Source organism: Hypanus sabinus, unplaced genomic scaffold, assembly GCF_030144855.1.
Source record: "Hypanus sabinus isolate sHypSab1 unplaced genomic scaffold, sHypSab1.hap1 scaffold_95, whole genome shotgun sequence".
Lineage (NCBI taxonomy): Eukaryota > Metazoa > Chordata > Chondrichthyes > Myliobatiformes > Dasyatidae > Hypanus > Hypanus sabinus.
Genome location: NW_026781804.1, coordinates 605,175 through 624,341, shown reverse-complemented (window position 1 = coordinate 624,341; position 19,167 = coordinate 605,175).

Here is a 19,167-nt window from a genome sequence, read left to right as displayed (position 1 = left end):
CAGTACACCTTGGGACTGTGGGAAGATCTCAGGGAAAGCCAACGGCTTCGACCGACAGACACTACTAACAGATGATTATGGAATTGAACTCTGAACTCCGACAGCCCAAGATTTAAAAGTGACACACTAAGAGCAATGTTACCATGGCAACCATTAATTTATCCCACTAATTGGTGAACGACAATGTCTGCAGACTCCCCCAACTCCCTGCAGATTGCCCCACCACTGATCCTCTGGGTCATATCCAGAATGGGGTCAGTGGGCAGATCAGTTCTGTAACCCGACTCCAGGAAGTTGTCACTCCTACACCGGACTCCATGACGATACAGGACCGTAGAGCAGTCTGAGTGACTGTGGGGAGACCTCTCAGGGAGATGGGGTTCTGTGTCCGCTAGGGCCCTCTAAAGAGATTCAAGATGTTATTCTGACACTCCCCAAAAATAACCGAGCCCCACTGATGTAAACTCTGACCCTACCGTTTAACCAGCCTGGGTTCTCCCCGGAGCAGTGACCCTGTGGAATGACCGTCTCGGGAATCTTCCATCCTCCAGAACTGAAACAACAATCAGAGAGTCAGTCACTGATCTGAGGGAGGTTATTCACTCAGAGAGACATCGGAAATACTACTCAGCCTGTCCGTACCCTGTCTCTGGTCAATAACCCCCCAATCCTGGGAATTCCCTCTCTGTTGTACCCCTCCCTTGTCTCTAACCCAAGAATGCGTGATCTCCCCTCTCCCTGTATTTACTCCCCATCTCAGTGTAATCACTGATGATCCCGGTCTCCCTGCATTTCCCATTCAACCCCCTTGTTCCCCTGTTTACATTCCCCTTCTGTGTCCAGTTTCTCAGTGATTATCTCCTCACTTTACCTGTTAAATCTGTACCATCCCACTTCAAGATTTCCATCATCCATCCATTGTCCACCGGTACACTCAGTGTTGGAACAATCCGTGCTCCTCCAGGGCTGATCCAGGACGGTGTGGTTTACACACGGATCACCGAGTGTGGAGTCTGTGACTGAGGGACAGAACGATGTTCAGTGTTAATGTACAGCTCACGTTCCCCATCCACTTTCTCTGCCAACCACAAACCCCATCTGCACTTCCACCCTCAGCAACCCCTGGGCAACAATATTTATTGTTATTCCTCGAAGGGACGTGAGTTTCAGAGGCTGAGCCAGTGTAGAACTGCCCCTCCAGAGGTTCCCTTGAGAAGGTGCTGGTGGTGGCCTGTCCTTGGCCTGTTGCAATTCTTGATGTGTGGGGACACCCACAATGGTGATCCGGAGTTCCAGGGTTTTGACCCAGTGACACTGAAGGAGCAGCAATGTATTTCCAAGGCACAGTAGTGCGTGGCTGAGACAGAAACTTGCAGAAAATGCCCCTCTCACAACAATGGCTCCATCCAGTCCCCTCTCTTCATCCCACACACCAGATCTTTCTTCCACCCCATTTCCAATCTCCCTCTGCTGCCCATCCTGTTGTCACCTTCTCTCCCCTTTCCCACTTCCCTCCACCCCAGTCTTTCTCTTCCTATCCCTCCATTCCCCTTCACTCTTCTCCATTCCCTTCCACCCTCCACCTTTACACCCTTCCCGTGCTCCCCTTGTGTGCCAGGGCAGATCAGGGTTTGGTTGCTCTGGTCACATCAGTGAAGGAAGGATGTGGAAGTTTCAGAGAGTGTGCAGAGGAGATTTATCAGGATGCTGCCTGGATTGATATCTTATGAAACTCGACTGAGTGTGCTCGGGCTTTTCTCTTTGGAGTGACGGAGGATGAGAGGTGACTGAATAGAGGTGGACAAGATGGTAAAAGGCATAGATCGGGTGAAAGGAGTACCAGTTGACAGTTTAATTGGGCATTGTACAATGTCTTGTGATGAGGTGAGGGGATAGATAGGGGGATTCCTGGAAGCGGGAATGGCCACGGGGAACCCTGCACTGACTTCCTAATCCCCTCATCTCTCCTGATGGTCACCCATCTGCTGTCCGGGTATGACCACCTCTTCAAATATCTCATCTGTAATATCATCAGTTTCCTGGATGATCCTAATTACATCCGACTCCAGCTCCGTGACCCGGTCAGTCAGGCACTGAAGTTGGGTGCACTTCCCGCAGATGTAGTCATCAGGGAAACAGTCAGGTATCCTGAATTCCCACATCTGACAGGAGGAGCATTCCTTCCTAAATGCTCCGTACTGAAAAAACGGGCTTCCCTCTTCTTATCTGTGCCTCTGGCTGTTTAGACAAAGCCTTCGCACTCTTTTACTGGCACACTCTGACACATGGGACATTGAAATCTACAGCACAGTACAGGTCCTTCAGCCCACACTGTTGTGTCAATATTTTAACCTGCTCAGCTCTACAAATATAGAAAACCTACAGCACAATACAGGACCTTTGGACCACAAAGCTGAGCTGAACATCCTTACGTTAGAGATGACCTGGGATTACACATAGGCCTCTATTTTCCTACGCTCCATGTACGTGTCCAGGAGTCTCTTAAAAGACCCTATCGTATCTGCATCCAGCATCGGCACTGGCACCCCATTCCACGTAGTCACCACTCTCTGTGTATAAAAATTCACCCCTGACATCCCTTCTGTACCTCCTTCCAAGCACCTTAAAACTGTGCCCTCTCGTGTTAGCTATTCCAGCCCTGGGAAAAGGCCTCTGACTATCCACACGATCAATGCCTCTCATTATCTTACACACCTCAATCAGGTCACCACTTATCCTCCGTCACTCCCAGGAGAAAATACAGAGTTCACTCAACCAAGGCCTGCTCCCCAACCCAGGCAACATCCTTGTAAATCTCCTCTGCACGCTTTCTATAGTTTCCACATCCTTCCTGTAGTGAGGCGACCAGAACTGAGCACAGTACTCCAAGTGGGTTCTGACCAGGGTCTTATATAGCTGCAACATTACCTCTCGGTTCTTAAACTCAATCCCACGATTGATGAAGGTCAATGTTCCGTACGCCTTCTTAACCACAGAGTCTAACCCCGCAGCAGCTTTGAGTGTCCTATGCACTCGGGCCACAAGCTCCCTCTGATCCTCCACACTGTCAAGAGTCTCCCTTGCCACTGGGACTCTCCCTTTCAGTGTCTCTATCTCCCGTGCCTTCAGCGTATCACCATCTCCCCCTCTTCTGAGCCTCTCGGTTTACCATTACCTCGGCCTATCCTCGACCTCCCCTTCCACTCGGCAACTAACTACCCCAGCAATTGGCCTCTCTCTGTCACCCACTTCCCCGGCCTCTCCCTCTCTCGCCATACCCTCGGCCTCTTCCTGTCTCCCCCTGACCTTGGCCTACCCCTGTCACCCATTACCCCCGTGCCGAACATGTCCTTACCTTAGAGATTACCCAGGATTACCCATTGCCCTCTATTTTCCTCAGCTCCACGCACGTGTCCAGGAATCTGTTTAAAAGCCCGATCATATCCGCCTCCACTACCATCACCGGCAGTCCATTCCACGCACTCACCACTCTCTACATGAAAAAACTTACCCCTGACATCTCCTCTGTACCTACTTCCAAGCACCTTAAAACTGTGCCCTCTCGTGCTCGCCACTCCAGCCCTGGGAAAAGGCCCTGACTATCCACACGATCATTGCCTGTTATGATCACCTCTCATCCTCATTCACTCGACGGAGAAAAGGCCGAGTTCACTCAACCTATCCTCACACGGCCTGCTCCCCGATCCAGGCATCATCCTTGTAAATCTCCTCTGCACCCTTTCTATGGTCTCCACATCCTTCCTGTACTGAGTCGACCAGAACTGAGCACAGTACTCCAAGTGGGGTCTGACCAGGGTCCTATATAGCTGCTACATTACCTCTCGGTTCTTAAACTCAGTTCCACGACTGATGAAGACCAATACACCATACGCCTTCTTAACCACAGAGTCAACCAGCACAGCAGCTTCAAGAGCAGCATAGAGTCCTATGGATCCCTCTAATGTTGCAAACTGCCAAGGGTCTCCCTTCCCCTCGGTCTCTTCCTGTCTTTCCATCCCCTTGGTCTTTCTCTGTCTCCCCCATCCACTTGGCCTCGCCACCTCCCAAACCCTCGGCCTCTCCCTCTCTCCCCTGCCCATCATTGTCTCCCTGCCGACCCTAACCCTTGTGCTCGCCCTCTCTCCCGCTCCCCTCGGTCTCTCCCTACCTCTCCCCTCAGTCTCCCTCCATCTCCCACTCCGCTTGGTACATCACTTCCACCTCTCCCCTCACTCTCACCCCTGCTCCCTCCATTTCCTGTCAGCCTCACCCTCCCTCACTCCAGGGGATGGGTAGACTCTCTCCCGGCAGCTGACACAGCATTGTGGGCCGAAGGGCCTGTGCTGTGCTGTACTGTTCTGTGTTCGATGATCTCTGTCACAGGTCAGACTGGGCAGTTTCATTCTGACCCCGGTGTGAAGGGGGATACGGGAAAGGTGATCACAGACCACGGGCAGGGCAGCCGACTGGAAAACTCAGCCCGTGGTGTGTGTTGGTGACTCAGGACGTCCCAGAATTTCCCCACAACTACCACACTGCGGTGTCACTGGGGAACGGTGACCTACCTGTACAGTACACGGTGTTATGGTAATACCAGGGTATTGGCCACAGCCGATACACAAAGTAACCGGAGCAGTTTTTCACCCTGATCTCCCGGCTCCAGTGACAGGTGTATCCAGCCAGGGTGAAGCAGACGGTCCTTGTCACCTCCCCCTCTTCCACGTTGGGATGGGGACCTGGAATGAGATTTATAAACACTGTAAAATGTACCCGGTCCCACAGTACAGCGGGGAATGTGAATCAGGACCCACTGTAAATCAGTGGTTCACAACCCACGGTCCGGTCCGGCCTCAGTCAGCACTGAGCTGCTGCCCTCTCCCTCTCCACCCCACCCTCCCCGCAGCAGCACCTTCATCTTCTGAATGAGCCCCCCATGAGGGACCTTGTCAAACGTCTGGGGGATCTCAGTGAAACCTATCGAATATTGAAAGGCCTGGATAGAGTGGACATGAAGAGGATGTTTCCTATAGTGGGGGATTCTGGGACCAGAGGGCACAGCCTCAGGACACAAGAACCTCCCTCTAGATCAGAGATAAGGGAGAATTTCTTTATCCAGAAGGTGGTGAATCTGAGGAATTCATTGCCACAAACGGCTGTGGAGGTCACGTCATTTATAAATGTAAAGTGGAGGTTGAGAGGTTTTTTGATTAGTGAGGGTGCCATTTGTGACTGTCCCTCATTCACCCACGGTCTTCCCGATGCTCATCAGTCCCATCCATAAGAATCCTCTCCACTGCCTTCCCTACCACTGACGTGAGACTTACTGGTCAGAGAGTCTCAGAAAGCTACAGCACAGAAACAGGCCCTTCAGCCCATCCAGTCCATGCTGAACCATTTAAACTGCCTTGTCCCATCAACCTGAACCCGGACCATAGCCGTCCATCTCTCCCATCCATGTACCAACCAAACTTATCTTAAACATTGAAATCGAAATGGCATCCACCAGCTGCTCAGGCAACTCGATCCACACTGTAGTTTCCAGGAATATTCCTGTTTCCCGACATTTTCTCCATATTTCAGCAAAAGTTTAAATCTGTTTTTGCATTTATTTATTGATTTGACAGAAAAACATGGAGTATGGCTTTCTGACCCTCTGCAACCGTCGACAGAGAACCCATGCAGTTGACACTGGAATTGAACTCTGAACTCCGACATCGCGAGCTGTAACTGCGATGCGCTAACCACTATGTTACCAGGGCAACCATTAAATTATCTCACTAATTGGCGAACAATGATGACTGCAGACACCCCCAACTCCCTGGAGATTGCCCCACCACTGAAAAAAATCTGGGATCATTTAAACTCCTCCGGGTCGTATCCAGAATGGGGTCAGTGGGTAAATCAGTTCTGTAAACCAACTCCAGGAAGTTGTCACTCCTCTACCGGACTCCATGACAATACAGGACCATAGAGTGGTCTCAGTGATTGTGGGGAGACATCTCAGAGAGATGGGGTTCTGTGTCCGTTGTAGGGTCGTCTGAAGAGATCCGGATCATCAGTTTGACCCTCCCCAAAAATAACCAAGCCCCACTGATGTAAACTCTGACCCTACCGTTTAACCAGCCTGGGATCTCCCCGGAGCAGTGATACTGTGGAACGACCGTCTCGGGAATCTTCCATCCTCCAGAACTGAAACAACAATCAGAGAGTCAGTCCCTGATCTGAGGGAGTTTATTCACTCAGAGAGACATGGGAAATTACACTCACCCTATCTGTACCCTGTCTCTGGTCAATAACCCCTCAGTCCTGGGAATTCCCTCTCTGTTGTACTCCCCCTTGCCTCTACCCTGAGAATGTGGGATCTCCCCTCTCCCTGTATTTACTCCCCATCTCAGTGTAGTCACTGATGATCCCAGTCTCCCTGCATTTCCCATTCAACCCCCTTGTTCCCTGTTTACATTCCCCTTCTGTGTCCAGTTTCTCAGTGATTATCTCCTCACTTTACCTGTTAAATCTGTACCATCCTGCTTGAAGATTTTCATCACCCATCCATTGTCCACCGGTACACACTGTATGGTAACAAATCGTACTCCTCCAGGGCTGATCCAGGATGGTGTGGGTTACACACGGATCACCGAGTGCGGAGTCTGTGACAGGGACAGAACGATGTTCAGTGTTAATGTACAGCTGACATTATCCGTCCTCTTTCTCTGCCAACCACAACCCCCATCCTGAACTAAATGGTGGGGGAGGGGAGAGAGCCTAGCTGGAAGGTGATAGGTGAAGCCAAGTGGGTGGGAAAGGTCAAGGGCTGGAGAAGAAAGAATCTGATCAGAGAGGAGAGTGGACAATAGGAGAAATGGCAGGAGGAGGGGACCCAGGGGGAAGTAATAGTTTGGTGCTAAGGTCACATTGGGGAATAGACGAAGGGGGAGGAGAATTTTGTTCACCGGAAGGAGAAATCGATATTCGTGCCATTAGGTTGAAGACTACGCTGAAGGATTATAAGGTGTTGCTCCTCAAATTTAATGGGATTCATCTTGGCACAAGACAAGGTTATAGATCAACAACATTGGAAAGATATCAGCCCCGGCAGATTCAGTGAACACACCTGGAAGGAGAGTTTGGGGCCCTCAGTGGAGGTGAGGGAGGAGATGAATGGGGAGGTGCAGGGATAAGTGCCTGGAGGGAGATTATTGGGTCAGACATATGGACTTGGGAATCGTGGAGAGCGCGATCCCTGCAGACAGTGGTGGGCAGGGGGAGGAAAGGATATGTTTAGCAGTCGGGTCCCTTTGGAGATTGAGGAAATTGTGGAGGATAATGTGTTGGATGAGGAGACTGAAGTGGTGGTAGGTGAGGACGAGGGGAAGATGGAGTGAGTGTAGATGTACGGGAAATGGAGGAGATACGGGTGAGGGAAACATCAACAGTAGAGGGAGGGAAACCCCATTCTTTAAAGCAGGAGGACATCTCTGATACCCTGGAATGGAAACCACATCCTGAGAACAGACGTGGTGGAGGCACATCTTGTGCCAAGATGAGGACACCCTCAAGGTGGAGGAGCAACACCTCATATTCCATCCGGATACCCTCCAACCTGATGGTATGAATATCGATTTCTCTTTCCGGTGAACAAAATTTACTCCACTCCCTTCCTATATTCCCATTCTGATCTTTTACTTCTCACCTGCTTGAAACGTCCCGCTGGGTCTCCTCCTCTTTCCGTTTCTCCAATTGTATTCACTCCCCTCTCCTATCAGTTTCTTTCTTCTCCAGCCCTTGACCTTCCCACCCACCTGGCTTCACCTGTCACCTTCCAGCTGACCACTCTGCCCCCCCCCCCCCAACCTTTGTTCTGCATCTTCCCCCTGCCCTCTCAGTCCTGAAGAGGGGTCTTGGCCCAAATTATCAACTAACTATTCATTTCCACAGATGCTGCCTGACCTGCTGAGTTTCCCCAGCATTGTGTGTGTGTGTTGCTACATATTACTATATAATACCCTGAGATTCAGTTTCTTCCCGGCATTCACAGTGGAACAAAGAAACACAATAGAATCAATGAAAACTACACACAAACAAAGACTGACAAGCAACTAATGTGCAATAGAAATCAACAAAGACAGTATCCATCAGTCAGGACCCCACCACCCAGGACATGCCCTCTTCCTGTTACCACCATCAGAGAGGAGGGACAGGAGCCTGAAGACACACACTCAACGCTTCAGGAACAGCTTCTTCCCCTCCGCCATCAGATTTCTGAACGGACAGTGAACCCGTGAACATTACCTCAATATTTTTGCTCTCTTTCTACACTACATATTTATTTTCTATATATTTGTTATTGTAACTTGTTTATTGCACTGCACTGCTGCTGTTAAGGATCTTGCCCTCAACATGCCAAACTTCGATTCGTAACTTTCCTGTGATCTATTGTCTTCTTTTTCATTAATTTTAGTGAAGAGATATGTGGCTGTTGCTCCTCGACACATAAAATCTACAGTCACTGATTAAATGGACTCTCAAGTTCAAGGTTATCAGTTCAGGGGATACGTTCATGGCTGTGCATCTGTAGAGATGGAGCATGTGATCACCATGGGTACAGGGGGGGGTTCCTGGGACGGTGGGTCCTCCAGGGAATTGAGTGTTTTGTAGAAAGGAATCACATAAAACCCAAAGCAAGAATTTGGGAGTGGCATAAACCCCTGTTAAAACATTCTGTACTAGACACACAACATACTGGGGAGCTCAGCAGGTCAGGCAGCAACTATGAGAGAAATAAAGAGTCAACGTTTCAGGTCTCTTCAGCCCTTTACCTTTTCAACCTATCACCTCCCAGATTCTCACTTCACCCTCCCACTCACTTACCCTCCCCCCTCGTCTGGCTCCACCTATCACCTCCCAGCTTCTCACTTCACCCTCCCACTCACTTACCTCCCCCCTCGTCTGGCTCCACCTATCACCTCCCAGCTTCTCACTTCACCCTCCCACTCACTTACCCTCCCCCTCACCTGGCACCACCTATCACCTCCCAGCTTCTCATTTCACCCTTCCACTCACTTAACTTCCCCGTTGCCTGACTCCACCTATCACCTCCCAGCTTCTCACTTCACCCTCCCACTCACTTACCCTCCCCCCTCGCCTGGCTCCACCTATCACCTCCCAGCTTCTCACTTCACCCACCCACTCACTTATCTTCCCCCTCGCCTGGCTCCACCGATCACCTCCCAGCTTCTCACTTCACCCTCCCACTCACTTACCTTCCCCCTCACCTGGCTCCACCGATCACCTCCCAGCTTCTCACTTCACCCTCCCACTCACTTACCTCCCCCCTCACCTGGCTCAACCTATCACCTCCCAGCTTCTCACTTCACCCTCCCACTCACTTACCTTCCCCCTCGCCTGGCTCCACCTATCACCTCCCAGCTTCTCACTTCACCCTCCCACTCACTTACCCTCCCCCTCGCCTGTCTCCACCTATCACCTCCCAGCTTCTCACTTCACCCTCCCACTCACTTACCTTCCCCCTCGCCCGGCTCCACCTATCACCTCCCAGCCTGTGTTGCTTCTCTTCCCCCCACCTTCTTATTTCACTTTCTCTCCCCGTCCTTTCCTGTCCTGATGAAGGGTCTCTGCACAAAACGTCCGCTGTTCATTCCTCACCATGGATGCTGCCTGACCTGCTGAGTTTCTCAGCATTTTCCACAGATTTTCAGCATCTGCAGAATCTCGTGTGTTTGTAACTGACATGGGCAATAGGTCAGCACCTCTTTCACCTCAGACTGTTGAAGAAGTTTGGTATGAACCCACAAATCCTAAGAACTTTCTACAGGGGCACAATTGAGAGCATCCTGACTGGCTGCATCACTGCCTGGTATGGGAACTGTACTTCCCTTAATCGCAGGACTCTGCAGAGAGTGGTGCGGACAGCCCAGCACATCTGTAGATGTGAACTTCCCACTATTCAGGACATTTACAGTGACAGGTGTGTAAAAAGGGCCCGAAGGATCATTGGGGACCCGAGTCACCCCAACCACAAACTGTTCCAGCTGCTACCATCCGGGAAACGGTACCGCAGCATAAAAGCCAGGACCAACAGGCTCCGGGACAGCCTCTTCCACCAGGCCATCAGACTGATTAATTCATGCTGATGCAAGTGTATTTCTATGTTATATTGACTGTCCTGGTGTACATACCATTTATTACAAATTACTATATATTGCACATTGCCCCTTCAGACAGAGACATAATGTAAAGATTTTTACTCATGCGAAGGATGTAAGAAATAAAGTCAATTCAATTATCTGTCTCCCTCCCTCCACAGTCTCTCTTTACCTCCATCTCCCCTCTGACTTTCACAAACTCCCTCTCCCCTCAGTCTCTCCCTAACTCCCTCACACCTCGATCTCTTCCATATCCCTCATTTTCTCACTACCCCTCTCTCCCCTCAGTGACTCCTTAACTCTGTCTACCCTAGATCACTCTCTGCCTCCCTCCCCCCTTGGTCTCCCTCTCTATCTCCAGCTCCCCTCAGACCCTACAACCTCACCCTCACCACAATCTATCTCTTACTTCTTCACCCCTTGGCCTCTTCCAACCTTCCTCTCCCCTTGGCCTCTTCCAACCTTCCGCTCCCCTCAGTCTCTCCCTACTTCCCTATCCCATATCTCGCTATCTGCTTCTCCTCTCGGACTTTCACAATCTCCGCATCCCCTTAGTCTCTGCATACATCCGTCTTCTCTCGGTCTCTCACTAACCACATCTCCTTCCCTACCTCCCTCTCCCCTTGGTGTTCCCCTCCCTCTACCCTCAGTCTCAACCTAACTCTCTCTTCCCCTCGGTCTCACCCCTCCATACTTTGTCTCTCAGGTTCTCCCCTCGGTCTCTCCCTACCTATTCATGTCTCAGCCTATCCTTACTGCCCTCACCCCTCGGTCATTCCCTACTTTCCTCACCTCTCAGTCTCTGCCTCCCTTCCTCTATTCAGAATCTCCACAGTTCCCTCTCCACTCGGGCTCCTCCTAACCATCTACCCTTGGTCACTCTCTGTCTGCCTCCCTCCCTCAGTCTCCCTCAACTACCCTTTCCCTCAGTCTCTCCCTATCCTTCCTCACCCTCCCCAAACCTCCCCCTCCACGATCTGTGTACATGCCTCTCCCCTCCCCTTGGTCTTTCCCCACCTCCGACTCGCCTCAGTCTTTCCATTATTCACACTCCCCTCAGACTCTCCCGAACTCCTTCACCACTTGATCTCACCCTAACTCACAATCCACGGTGTTCCCTCATGCTCTCTCCCCTTGGTGCCTCCCTCCCTCCCTCTCCCCAAGGTCTCACCCTTCAGACACTCCCTACCTCCATCTATCCTGAGTCCCTCCTTACCTCGTACACCCCTTGAAATCTCCCTTACTCCCTCTCCCCTTGGTCTCCCCTTACCTCCCTCACTCCTTGTTCACTCCCTCAACTTCTTCCCAAAGTCTCTACCGACTATCTGCCCACCTCCCTCGCCCCACAATCTCATCCTAACTCCCTCACTTCTCGGTTTATCCCACCTCCCTCTCCCCTTGGTCTCTCCCGACCTCCCTCTCCACCCAGGGTTTCGCTTTCCCTTGGTCTCTCCCAACCTCCCTCTCCACCCAGGGTTTCGCTTCCCCTTGGTCTCTCCCGACCTCCCTCTCCACCCAGGGTTTCGCTTCCCCTTGGTCTCTCCCAACCTCCCTCTCCACCCAGGGTTTCGCTTCCCCTTACATTCACTCCTCACATCCAACCACCCGGTCTCTTTCTCCCTCGCAATCTCTCCCTCGGTCTCTCCCTCATACTCTATCAGCCTGGTATCAATCTCCCTCCCTCTTCCCTTGGTCTCTATCAGCCCGGTATCAATCTCCCTTCCTCTCCCCTCGTCCTTTGTCTCTCTCCCCCTTCGAGTCTCCTTTAGTTCGCCCTCCTCTCGGTCCTACCCTGCCTCTCCCCCTCCCCTCAGTCCTACCCCACCTCACCCTATCCCTACGGTCAGTCCCTTCCTCTCCATCTCCCCTCGGTCTGTTACCACGTCGCTCTCCCCCTTGGACTCTCGCGAACTCCCTGTCCGCCCGATCTCTCCCTACATCCCTCTCCCCCTCGGTGTCTCACTCACTCTTACTTCATTCTCTCCTTTCGTCAAACCCCACGGTTTCTTGCACTCTCTCCCCTCAGTATATCTCGCGCCACCTTGCCCCCTCCCCTCGGACAGTCACACCCTCCCCTCGGACCGTCACACCCATACCCTCAGACCCTCACCGCGTCACCCTCTCCCCTCGGACTCTCGCCACGTCTTCCTCTCCCCTCGGACCTTTGCTGCCTTGTCCTCTCCCCTCAGACCCTCGCAGCCTCACCCCCTCCCCTCAGACTCTTGCCGTCTCACCCTCACCCCTCAGAACCTTGCTGCCTTGCACTCTCCCCTCAGACATTCGCTGCCTCACCGTCTTCCCTCAGACCCTCACCACCTCGCCTTCTCCCCTCAAACCCTTGCAGCCTCGCACTCTCCCCTCAGACTCTCATTGTCTCTCCCCTCACACTGCCTCACCCTCTCCTCTCAGGCCCACACTGTCTCACCCTCACCCCTCAGAACCTTGCTGCCACATACTCTCTCCTCGGTCACTTGCCGCCTCCCCTCGGACCTTCACTGCCTCGCCCTCTCCCCTTGGATTCTTGCTGACTCTCCCTCTCCCCTCGGACCCACGCCATATCACCTCCCAAGCCCTCAAACACTCCCCTCAGACACTCACTACCTCCCTTGCCCCCCTCAGACACTTACTACCACCCTCCCGTCTCAGAGTCTCACTACCTCCTGCTTCCCTCGGACTCTCACTGCCTCCCTCTCCCCTCGGACTCTCACTACCTCATGCTCTCCCCTCAGTTTTTCCTGCTCCCTCTTCCTTCGGTCTCTTCCCATCTCGCTCATCCATTGATCTCACTGTAACTCTCTCTCTACTAGGTTTCTCCCCTCCTCATTCACCGCTCATTACCCTCCCTACCTCATTCCCTCAGTCCCTCCTTACACCCTCCCCTTCATCTCTCCCCAACTCACTCTTCCCTCAGTCTCTTCCCAACTCATTTTGTCCCTCACTCTGCCAAATTCCATCACCCCTTCATCCCTCCCTACCTCAGTCTCCCTCCAGACCACCCCTACCAGCATCCCCTTGGTCACTTCCTAACTCCCCCTCCACAGCTTCTCCTTACTACTCTCCAACCAAGGTCTCCCCTTATCTCCCTCTTCTCTTGGTGTCATATATGGTGCTTTGAAAAAGTATTCAGTCCCCACAACTATTTTCATATATTACTGCCTCAGTTTCTAAATTTAAAATATATCCAAGCAGGATATTTTGAGCTAATCTATAAAACTGTGTGCATCATGTCAAATCAAAAGAAAATTCCAAATCCAGTCAACAATTTGCTGAAAATTAAAAACCAAAATTGTGAGGCTGAAAAAGTATTCATCCCCTTTGTAATTACTATGCTAACTTTCTTCAGGTACAATACTCTATATTACCTTCCCAACTCACCCAATTTGCCGATGGAGAAAATTGGAGTATCATTTGAACAAATACCCCTGCCCCGGTAAGGGCCAACAGTATGGTAGATTTTCAACAGACCAAACCAAAATGAAGACTAAAGAGCATTCAAGACAAGTGATAATATCGAAGCACAAATCTGGGGAAGGGTACAAGACCATCTCAAAGGCACTGAACATTCCTCAGAACTCAGTGTAGTCCATCATGAATCAGTGGAAAAATACAAAACCACAGCCACACTGCCCAGGTCAGGCGATCTCTCTAAACTTAGTCACCGGAGAAGACTGGCACTTGTAAGAGAGGCGACTGTGACAACAACAGTCACTCTGAGTGAGCTGCAGGAGTCAGTGGCTGCAACTGGAGATGAAGTTCATGGCTCCACAATCTCCAAAGCCTTGCACAAAACAAGTATTTATGGAAGAATGTCAAAGAAGCAGCCCGGCTAATAAAAAAAGCTTCTCCTTGCCTGTAAATACTGCAAAGAGTCACACAGAAGGAACTGTAAAGGTGTGGAAGAAGGTCTTGTGCTCGGATGAGACTAAAGTGGAACTTTTTGGCCTCAACACTAAGCAGCATGTGAGGTATAAATCTAACATTGTGCATCAGCCAGGTAACCCCATCTATACTGGAATGTATGGTATCCCATCCTGCTATAGAGATCATTTTCAGCAGCAGAGACCAGAGATCTGGTCAGGATTGAGGGGAAGATAAATGCTGCTTAATAGAGAGATCCTGGAGAAAAACTTGCTATCTTCTGTCAGAAAGCTTAAACTGGAAGTTCATCTTTCAGCAGGACAACAAGCCAAATCACACTGCCTGAGAAACCATGGAGTGGCTTCAAATGAAGACAATTGATGTCCCTGAGTGGCCCAGACAGAGTCCTGACCTTAACCCGATCAAACATCTCTGGCAAGACGTCAAGATTGCTGTTAAATGCTCCGTTACATTGATCAAAATCCCTGTTTGTAATATTCACATACGTAATCTAAGTGTTGGGGGCTGAAGATTTTTACAAGTTACTCTAAGTACTTGATGAAAATTTTTCTTTGTAATTTGAAGGACGACCGTCCAGTTGCACTCACATCTACTGTGATGAAGTACTGTGAGAGGTCAGTCATGGCCAGAATCAACTCCAGCCTAAGCGAGGCCCTGGACCTGCTGCAATTTGCCTGTTACCACAATAGGTCTACAGTGGATACAATCCTACTGGTTCTACACTCGGCCTTGGATCACCTGGACAACAGCGATACCTCTGTCAGGCTGCTGTTTATTGATTACAGCTCAGTGATCAACACCATCACAGCCTCAGTACCAATCAACAACCTCCAATCCTCCCTCTGTCACTGGATCCTTGACTTCTTCATCAGGAGACCTCAGTCAGTGCAGATGGAAAATAACATTACCTGCTCACTGACAATCAACACTGGCACACCTCAAGGATCAAACTCAGCCCACTGCTCGATTCTCTCTCCACACCAACAACTGTGTGGCTCGGCACAGCTCAATCACCATCTATAAATTTGCCGATAACACAACTATTGCTGGCAGAATTTGAGATGGTGACGGGGAGGCGTACAGGAGTGAGTGGATCAGCTGGTTGAGTGGTGTCGTAACAACAACCCTGCACTCAACGTCAGTAAGACCAAGAAAATGATCGTGGACTTCAGAAAGGGGAAGTCAAGGGAATACACACCAGTCCTCATCGAGGGATCAGCAGTGGAAAGGGTGAGCAGGTTCAAGCTACTGGGTGTCAACATCTCTGAAGATCGATCCTCAGACCAACATATTGAGCCAATTATAAAGAAGGCCCAACAGTGGCTACATTCCATCAGGAGTTTGAAGGACTTGGTCTGACTCCAAATACACTCGCAAATCTCTACAGATGTACAGTGGAGAGCATTCTAACTGGTTGTATCACCATCTGGTACGGAAGGGTCACCTTGCTACTGTCAGGGAGGTGCTACAGGAGCCTGAAAACACAAACTCAATGCTTCAAGAATAAATTCTTCCTCTCCACCATCAGATCTCTGAATAGACAATGAACCCATTTACACCACTATAAAAACTTTTTTGCCCTCTCTTTGCTCAACTTATTTATTTTATTTACATTTCTTATTGTAATGGACAGTTTTAATCTTGTATTATACTGTCCTGCCACAAAAGAACAAATGACATGACATATACCAGTGGTATCAGACCTGATTCTGATCAATCAAACCCTTTCCTCCTACACCGCTCTCCATTCTTCTACCATCCATGTGCCTATCTATGAGTTTCCTTACACACCCTATCAAATATTGAAAGGCTGGAGAGAGTGGACACAGAGACGTGTCCGATAGTGGAGGAGTCTCGGACCAGAGGGAACAGTCTCAGAATACAACGACGTCCCTTTAGAACAGAAATAAGCAGGAATTTCTTTACCTGGAGTGTGGTGAATCACTGAAGTTCATTACCACAGACGACTGTGGAGGTCACATCATTGGGGATACACTCAGTGGCCACTTTACTAGGTACACCTGCACACTTGTCCATTAACACAACTATCTAATTAGCTAATTACACTGCACATAATAACATGGTCATAGAGGGCACACAGTGACACTGATTTCCAGAGCAACACACACAAAATGCTGGATGAACTCAGCAGGTCAGGCAGCACAGATGGAAAAGAATAAACAATCAACATTTCAGGCTGAGACCCTTCATCTCAACTGGAAAAAATGACTGGGTGGAAGAAACATGGATTGATGAAGGGTCTCTGGCAATTTATAAAGACCAATTAACTGACGAACCGGGACATCTTTGGACTGTGGGAGGAAACCGGATCACCCAGAGGAAACCCACAGAGGGTGGTACGAATGCAGAATGAGCTGCCACTGGAAATCATTGAGGCAGGTACGATAATAACATTTAAAAGGCACCTCTGCCCCACTGTGATGCTCGCCTCTGTAACATCACCCAGCTCCGCCCCTGACCCAGTCCGTCTCTCATTCACACCTTCACCCACCACCATTCACTAATCTGGTTAAGTAACATACAACCCAACTTTGCTTTCACATCCCAATATAGCCTCACCACTTCCTCCCAGTGTAATCTCCTCCAGCCTCTGGACACTCCCTCCAGTCCCAGCCTCTCGGAGTGTAATCACTGCATTTCCAGCCGTGCCTTCTCCTCAGTCTTCAAGCCTGAGATTCTCTGCTGAAACCTCTCTGCCTCCCCATCCCCCTCCACTCCCTACTGTTGTTTCACCAAACCGGGTATCTGGAGGTTTCTGACCACCAGCTCTAATGCCCTGTGTCCCGTTGTCAAATTGGGTTCATAGTGTTCCCGAGGTCATTTCAGTACTTTTACCCCTTTAAATACAGGCTGTCTCTGCTCGTCTGCAGAAACAATAAATAACATCTACTTCCTCTTACTGTACACAGCACGCAGTTTGTCCCTACAAGACATTACTCACCCAGAAAACCCAGGATCAGCAGCACAACCCTCAGTTCAGCCGGTGACATTCTGGAAATGAAAGACTGGAATTAACTCAGTGAGAAATGACACACTGGGGCTGAGGACAAGGTGTAAATGGGGATGGGAACTGAGGATCGTAAGGGATATCCACCTACAGTGGGATAGATTCATCACTCCCTCACTGAGATTGGAATTAACTCAGTGAGAAATGACACACTGGGGCTGAGGACAAGGTGTAAATGGGGATGGGAACTGAGGATCGTAAGGGATATCCATCTATAGAGGGATAGATTCATCACTCCCTCACAGAGACCCCATGGACAGAGGTGGGATCTCCTTCTCTCCTTCACTGAGATCCCACAGGCACAGATGAGATCTCCCTCAGTGTGACCTCAGCTTCGGAGGTGCAAACTCATTCACTCCCTTACTGATACCCCAAAGACAGAGATAAAACCTCCCTCAGTGAGAACCCACATGGAAGGAGGAGAGTTCTCCCTCTCCCCTCACATACAGTGAGATTTCCATGACTGAGACCCCGGACAGAGATGAGAAATTCCTTCCTGAAACCTCACAGATGGATGAGACAGAGGAGCTCCATCTACCTTCATTTATTTACACTCTCTCTCTCTCTCTCTCTGCAACACCCACACACAAACACAGAACACAAGACAAATTTCCAGATTCAATCAGTTTTGGGGATGTCTACTTACGTGTGACTCCCGATGAGGTGTTGCTGTGTGAACTGGAGGGAGATGGGACCACCTACAACCTCCTGACTCTCTACTGTGAGTGGTATCAGACGCAGCGACAGGTCAACGACTACTTTCCGCACCGGCTTCTTGAAGCAATGAAACCAGCGCAGGGTGGTAGAACAGTTGATGTACATTTGGAAAATTTATGCAAAGCAAACAAACATCATCTATCCCGAGGCTCTGCAATCAACAGCCTACTGTTCCTAGTCAGTGAAGTTTCTCTACAATCATTGGCTTCAGTGATGGGTCAGTATTGAGCAGAGGGACAGGAATGGACACAGGTGCCAGAGAGGAAATAGTCACAGGATTACTGTTGCCAGGTTTATAATGGGTCAGTATTGTGGAGTGGAAGGTGTAGATCGTCTGTAATGGACAGCAGACATTAGAGGGGGAGTGGACACAGGATAAACCCCGGTCAGGTTGGTTACAGAGAAAGGTTGAACAGGTTATGACTTTATCAAATCTCTGCTCATTCTCCTACACTCTGGGGAATAAAGGTAAACACAATGACGAGGGGTATAGATAGCATAAGTGTAAACTGGGGGGGAGACTGGAACCAGAGAAAATTCACAAGGATGTTACCAGGACTTGAGGACCTGAGTTACAGGGAAAGGTTGAACAGGTTATGACTTTATTCCCCAGAGTGTAGGAGAATGAGGGGAGATGTGACAGAGGTTTATTTTCCCTATCCATACCCCTCACAATACAATATTATGGAGAGGGTAAATGTAAACAGAGCTTGAAATATTTCAGAGGAATATGAAAGGGATTTTCTTCACTGAGAGAGAGGCGAGAGCGTGGAACAAGCTGCTAGCAGAAGAGATGGATGCACGTTTGATTTCAACATTCAAGAGAATTTTGGATTGTACGAGGGTGGGAGGGGTACAGAAGGTTCTGGTCTGGGTGGAGGTCGATTGGACGAGGCAGGTTAATAGATCAGCTTGAACTGGGTGGACACAAAGTCCCATTTTTGTGTTGTGGTGTTCTATGACTCTTTTCTGACTCTGATTTCTGGGTTTTGTCCCCATTTAGAAATTACTCTACATTGTTATTCTTTCTAACAAAGTCTATGACCATACACTTCCCTACACTGTATTCCATCTGACACTTCTTTGCCCATTCTCCTAATCTGTCTGAGTCTTTCTGCAGACACCCTGCTTCCTCAGCACTACCTGCCCCTCTACTTAACTTCGTATCATCCTCAAACTTTGCACAAAGCTATCAATTCTGTCATCAAAATCACGGAAGTTTCATGTGAGAAGAAGCAGTCCCAACACCAACCATCACGACTCACCAGCAGCCAACCAGAAAAGGCCCCGTTTATTCCCGCTCATTGCCTCCTCCAGTCAGCCAATCCTCCATCATGCCAGTATCTTCCCTGGGCTCTGATCTTGTTCAACAGCCTCATG